The following is a 7,081-nucleotide window of genomic DNA, read 5'->3' on the forward strand; positions in this document are numbered from 1 at the left end:
TGATGTTTTATCATGACTCCGCTTTGTCACTTACCATGCATCTCGTTCATAGGCTCCCCTATCACTCCTAACTTGTCGTTTTCTCTTTTTTACGAGAAATTTGGGTTTTGGGGCTCCCCTTTACTGTTGTCATTTTCCTTTCCTTACTCACCCTGCTTTCCTCTTTTCTTGCCAGGATGTCATCTCGCATCGGCAAGGGACCCTCATCTTCTGGAGCACGACGTAAGACTACCGCTTCTAAGTGGAAGAGTGCGGGAACCAGCTCTTCAGCTCCCCGCATAGCGAGACCCGGACCTGCCCAGTCTGACCCTTTGGACTATGATGAGGAGTTCTTCCATAGTGTAGAGGCAACAGCCAACTGGCCAACTTTCCTGAAGAGGTCGGTGATGATGGAGAAGACCGTGGTAGTCGACGACTTCCACAAGGCTCGGCTTCAGGAGAGGTTCTCAGCACTGGTCTGGGAGTCTATCCTCCACGTAGACTGTCCATGCTACGAGCAGCTAGTTCGCCGGCTCTACTGCAACTTGGAGGTTTCTTATCAGTATGGGGAGTACACCATAGTCAGCTTGGTGAAGGGGGTAGACATCCAGCTGACTGTGGATACCTTGGCCAGCATCTTGGGCATATCGGCAGCTAGGCACCGATACTACAGTCCTCCCAGGAGTAAGTGTAATACCCCTCTTCTTCAACCCGGTCTGATTTCACGGTTGAACCGGTTTGACCATGCAGGAACCGAGCCAGGGGAAATTAGAGCGGGTTCCTTATGGGCTATGATGGCACGGGTGACCTTAAACACCGGCTGGCCCGACAAGTCCGAGCCAGTGCCAGAAGAGGCGGGGGTGCCCAAGCCGTGTACATGCACCTACCATAAGGCTATGTACGGATGAAGCTGGTATTGTAGCCGTATTTTAAGGTATATACGTATGCTACATCATATGCCGGGGGTGGGGTTCGCGCCGAGGCCCGAACCCGGTCAAAATCCCAAGTTTGGCCCTCAGGTGGGTAGGACAGGTGGGTACACCCACCCACCTGAGTGACCCATCCATGTGCACTATTCACTTAATTAGGAATTATATATATAGCTTCATGTTTTCTTTTTCTTTCCATTTATGTCACCCGTACGTTGGTGAGAATAGTAAAGAGGAGAGAGAAAAGAAAGGGAAGAAGAAGGGAAGAGAAGGAAGAGGAAGAAGGGAAGGATTTCAGCGGCGCCGAAGCTCGATCTTCCCATTCCGGCGCCGGGAGAGTGATCTTCAACTCTAGATCTACAGTTAGAGGTAAGCAAAGTTGGGTTTTGTGAACATTCACCATACCCAAGCTTTAAACCCTTGATTCGAGTATGGTTTTTTGAGATCTTGTAAATACCCTTTGAAATGATGAATCTAAGGTTTAATAGATGATTTATGTGTTGATCTTGAAGGATTTGAAGAGATATTGACAAGGTAGAAGAAGCATTGTGAGTTTGAAGTGGTTGGAGGGTTTGAAGTCGTTCTTGAGCAAAGAAGGTAAGATGGTTTCCCATCCCTTGAATCTAACCTAGATCTAGGTTAGAACCATCCTATAAGACCTTGAAGGTGTGAAGAATGGATGGGAAAAAGCCCCATTTGAATCCCCAAAGAATGGAGAAAGTTGGGAAGAAACAGGGTGTTTCCCGCCAAGACCGGTGGGTACAACCGGTGGGCCCCTACCCGCCTGTGGGTACCCACTTGAGAAGGCAGGGGGGCCTTCGGGCCCAACCGGTGGGCCCCTACCCGCCGGTCCTAGCAGGGGCACTTGGCCCAACCGGCGGGCCCCTACCCGCCGGTCCCAACCGGTGGGTAGGACCGGTGGGCCAGACTACCCACCTGTCTGACCCACCCGTGTGGCCCCGAGGGTGATCCTTATGTCCGATTGGACCCAAATCGGACGTGTGACCTTCTTTTGACGTTCTAAACATGATTTTGTCATCGGATCTCATTAATTTTTATCCTAAAATGGTGAAGTACTAACCCCGCTCAATTATGTTAGGTTCACCAAATCCGACCCGATTCGCACCGAATCTCACCCGTACCGAACGGAAATCATTGTACGCTACAAGTAAGTGGGGAGAGGACGTTTGGCCTTGTTTCAAGGCATTGTTTGGCATTCATTTAATTATATCTAGTCTAGTCATGCCATCATGAATATGCTATGTAGATTAGTCATTCCTCACATTGATGTGCATATGTGCTATGTTTACTTTCCAAATGCCAATTGAATGAGATGTTTATATGTTGGATGTGGACATCATTGTGCATGATGCATTGATAGACTAGATGCCGTAGTCGGCTTAGAAACGAGTGCATTGGTGGCCCATGGAATGGGACACGGAGGCACTATGCAATCGTACTATTGTCATATAGGAGCATGCGGTATTAGGATTTTCACCATCCTATGCTATGACCCTTCCCAACAGGGGTTAAGGTGTTGGGTTATCATTCAGGGGGAAGCAGTGGTCGCGGTCGTCGGGTCACTGTGGCGGTTAGACATTACGCCCGGCGGGTCATGTAGGACAGCCGGTAACCCCGATGGTACATTCAAGAGGGCTAATCGTACTACTTTTAAATTACTGGAGTCAGCACCTTTATTTTCATTTTTGTTGAGAGCCGGTGGACGGTATTGTCTTTACTTTTCCGAGTACTCACGGTAGGCCTTCTCCGACAGCCCTATGGGCGTATCGCGGGAGGGAGTTCACGGCTCGTACCCGGAGTATACGCGCACTGTGGTTGTAGTAGCACTAAAATCGAGGACTTAGTAATGTTGCTTACGTGGATGTGAATTAAAATGTATAGCATGGAATGTAGTGCATATGATGTGTTGTGATGTGTGGACTGCTGTGTGGTCCATCTTTCTACTTACTGAGCTAGTGAGCCCATCCCACGTATACGCCCCTTTTTAGATGATTTTGTAGGTCATACATCTGAGGAGCACGGGGTGGGTCCCACAGTCGAGTTTCCTAAAGAGGACTGATGGACCCCTGAGGAGTTAGAGCACGGCACTGACTGCTCGTGCAAGAGCTGTGCTGCGGGACAGCAGTTCTGAGGTCGAGCTGAGCTCCACCTTTGAGACCGTGCTGAGCTCCACTTCTGAGGCCGAGCTGAGCTCTTCTATGTGATGCCGAGCTGGGCACAACCCTTGATGCCGAGCTGAGCTCTAGCCTTGATACCAAGCCAAGCTGTGTACTCTGATTGTTTTGGTGGATCTCCTTATGTACTTGATATTTGAATTTTATTCTTTTTGTGTAAATATCATGCCTTCGGGCCCAAATGTATATAATTATTGTATCACAACCCGGGTATCAAGTATTATGGGATTATTCACAGGTAAAACTTAGTCTTCCGCTAATCTGATGAGTTATATTAGTTGTGTGTATGCTGTGGTGGAATACAGTATCTGATGATCCTGGCAGGTTTGGGTTAACCGGTGTTAACCAGGTCACTGGCCCGGTTCTATGAGAACGGTGGTGTGACAAACGGTGGTATCAGAGCGTGATGCTCTGCTCCACTCACAGCATACCATTAGAATCCCGTAGACTCTATAATAGGAAAATGGGGTTGGGTTAATATAAAAGCTTTAAAGATTAAAAGCCAAAGAAAGAAAGTATAAAATGGGGTTGCATTATATGTTGCATTCATGGCATGCGTGAGTATAGATAAAAGGGGATTAGGTTGGTGATATAACCTATAAAGTACTATTTCGACGAAATTTCGGCAGCATAACGGCGTAAAATGGGATTTCCAAAAATTTTATACAAATACCTGATAAACAACAGATAATAAATATAACAAAGATCACAGATAGCAAAATACATCACAACCAAACCACACAAGTACTCCACATATGAATTCACCACAAAATTCACTGTCCAAAAATATATCATTCCATAAATGAAACCAGTTACAGCATAAATACAAGGAATGATAAGAAATAAAGTATACAATAAGGTCTACAAAAAAAAGAGAAAATGGATAAACAACTGGTGTGGGCGAGCCAAGCCCTTACTGGTCATCGTCGTCGTCATCGATGATCACCACGTTCGTCGGAGGCCTAGAGTTGACGTCGAGGCGGTGATCGTAATAATCGAACCTCGCGTTCACCAGCCGTACCTCCCTCCGAAGCCGGCCAAAATCTGCTGAGATAGCGTTGGCCGTGGTGTCTAAGTCCTGACCCAGCCTGAGGAAGGAATCCTCCAAGGTGGCCTGCCTCTCCAGGATGCGTTCCTCCCTGGAGGTAATCTCGTCCAGCAGCCTCAGTAGCTGAACCTGGCCATCCTGCAAGGCCCGCATGGAGGACGTCATACCCTCTAAGTCGTAAACACCACTCCCAGGTGGTGGGGCTCCATGTGGTGAGGCTGCAGCTCTGGAAGAACTAGGACCAGGACCTCTCGACTCCTGAGGCGCCTCCTCAGGGATGCCGCCACCCATCAGACCTCCTCCTCGTCCTAAGGAACGTAGTCCTCATCCTCCTCACTAGACTCCTCCTCTATGTGGACATCCTCCATAGGGGTAGCCCTCCTACCCCTACCTCTCTGAGCTCCTGATCTCGGAGGTGAATCCATAAGGGTCTGGAGACCCATCCTCAGGAGGTTTCTCCGGTCGAACCTATCAGTCAGAGTCTTCCCCTCCTCACCGCTCAGATCCACCCCGAAGAACTCGAAGATCCTAGTGAGGATCCTACCGTAAGGGAATCCTCCATCCTCAGGGTGGGAAGTATGGTGCTCCATCGTCCTGAGAATAATGTAGGGGAGGCACAAGTGCTCGCCGCCTCCCTCTGCGGCCGTGAAAATGCAGAATGCAATGAAAGCCGCCATGAAACCCACCTGGTTCCGATGACCTCCTCTGGGGAGCAGGTTGAACTGGACCAACCGGGCAAATAGACGAACCTCAGGGTAGAAGGACGTCTCGGACTCCGGGCGGTTACTGCTGCCGCAGATGGTCTCGTAGATGAAGTCCGGTGTCGCCAGGCTCATGAACGGTCCCTGAGGCTTACTCCTGGGAGGACTGTAGTATCGGTGTCCAGCTGCGATATACCCAGGATGCTGGCCAAGGTGCCCACCGTCAACTGGATGTCCACCCCCTTCACCAAGCTGCTAATGGTGAACTCCCCGTATGGATACGACACCTCCAGGTTACAATAGAACTGACGGATGAGCTGCTCGTAGCACGGTCGGTCTAATGAAGAATAGAGTCCCAGCCCAATGCTGAGAGCCTCTCCTGAAGCCTAGCCTTGTGGAAGTCCTCGACTACCACGGTCTTCTCCATCATCACTGACCCCTTCAGGAAGTTGGGCCAGTTGGTTGCTGCCTCTGCACTAAGGAAGTGCTCCTCATCATAGTCTGAAGGGTCAGACTGGGCAGGTGCAGGTCTCCCTGTGCGAGGAGCTGAAGAGCTGGTCTCCGCACTCTTCCGCTTAGAAGCGGTAGTCTTACGTCGAACGCCAGAGGAAGATGGTCCCTTGCCGGTGCGAGATGACATCCTGGCAAGAAGAAAAGGAGATAGGGTGAGTACAGAAGGGAAAATGACAACAGCATTAAAATGGGGAAATCCAAAACCCAATTACTCGCAAAATGGAAATGCCGACAAGCTAGGAATGATAGGGAACCTATGGACATGATGCACGGTAGTTGACAACGCATAGAAATATGCCAAAACAGTAAAATGACAGCAAAAGGAAAGAGCATAAATAACACGGGAGGATTCGATTTCAATGCACCAACTCATTCACAATGAAGTAAAAGCTTGAAACCCTAGGTCTAGAACGAAATGCCATAGTAGCGGGATCATGAAAGTGCAAGAACATACCCAAATAGACTATGGAGTTCCATGAATACAAGTATGGGATGAAAATCAAGGAAACCATTACAAAAAGAGGGATTTTCATAGAAATACATGGGGATTCCAAGCATAATGGAGGATTCATGAAATCTAAATCATATCTAGCGTAAATCAAATGGAATGCATCACAAAGGAGTCATCAATTGGAGAAAAAGAGTGAGAATTGAAGAAATCCCCAAATTTGGAAACCTAGGGCACGAATTGGGGTTTTCTCCAAATGAAGAGATAAAATTCCTATAAACTACAAATGACCACAGTAGAAGCATCACAATCACATGGAAATACTATTCTATGGTGAAAAATATGAAAAGGAAACCTAGAAAGTAAACCTTATGCATGCATTCTACCCCAAATGGAAATTCTGAGAAAAGAAGGAGGAACTTACTTGAATGAGGGTGAGTTGACTCTTCTCTAAAGCGCCGAGTGGATGAGTAGACTCGCGAGTAGAAGCACCGAGGAGACCTCCAAGATCGCCCAAGGAAGAAAGGAAGAAAGAGAAAGGAGATGGGGAAAGAGACAAGACAGAACAGGGCCTGTAGGGCCCTGTTCGTGTTTTTACACGGGCAAGACCGGCGGGTATAATCGGCGGGACCCTACCCGCTGGTGCCACCTGCTGGTGTGAGGCACTAGGACCGACGGGCTCTACCGACGGGCCCCTACCCGCCGGTGCAGCCCACCGGTTGTGAAAATTGGGAAATTTTGAAAAAAAAAATTTTCCCCCTTCTCTCCTCCTACCATGATTTCATTGATTTTCACTATGGATATTATTCCTATGATTAATGTGCTATGGTCAAGTGGGACCATTGACATACCTGTTGGGGCCTTTGCCCTATATCTTGGAATTAAGCTGCGATTATTTACAGGCTATCATACACTACAACACCTCATGTAATGGCATATGATTGTGTGCCGAAATCAATTCTACGGTGTTTAACCAATATGGTGTGTGATGTGTTCCAGGTACAGGGATACGATGGTACGTACTAGATCCGGTAGTAATGCCCGAGGTACCTCGCGGGGTCCTCGTCGGGTCGGTCGACCACAAAATCCCAGGAGGTCCCGCTCTGTGGGGCATACCTCACCTCCACTACCTCCAGAGACCCTTGGTCGGGTGGGGCACATGGGGACCCACCTATGACTGCACTCCCGGACCCTCCACCAGTTATCACACCGGGAGATGTTGCTACTATAATCCAGCAGTCGCAACAAGCTTTTCAGCAACAAATGCT

This window comes from Macadamia integrifolia, chromosome 8, assembly GCF_013358625.1.
Source record: "Macadamia integrifolia cultivar HAES 741 chromosome 8, SCU_Mint_v3, whole genome shotgun sequence".
NCBI classification, from domain to species: Eukaryota; Viridiplantae; Streptophyta; class Magnoliopsida; order Proteales; family Proteaceae; genus Macadamia; species Macadamia integrifolia.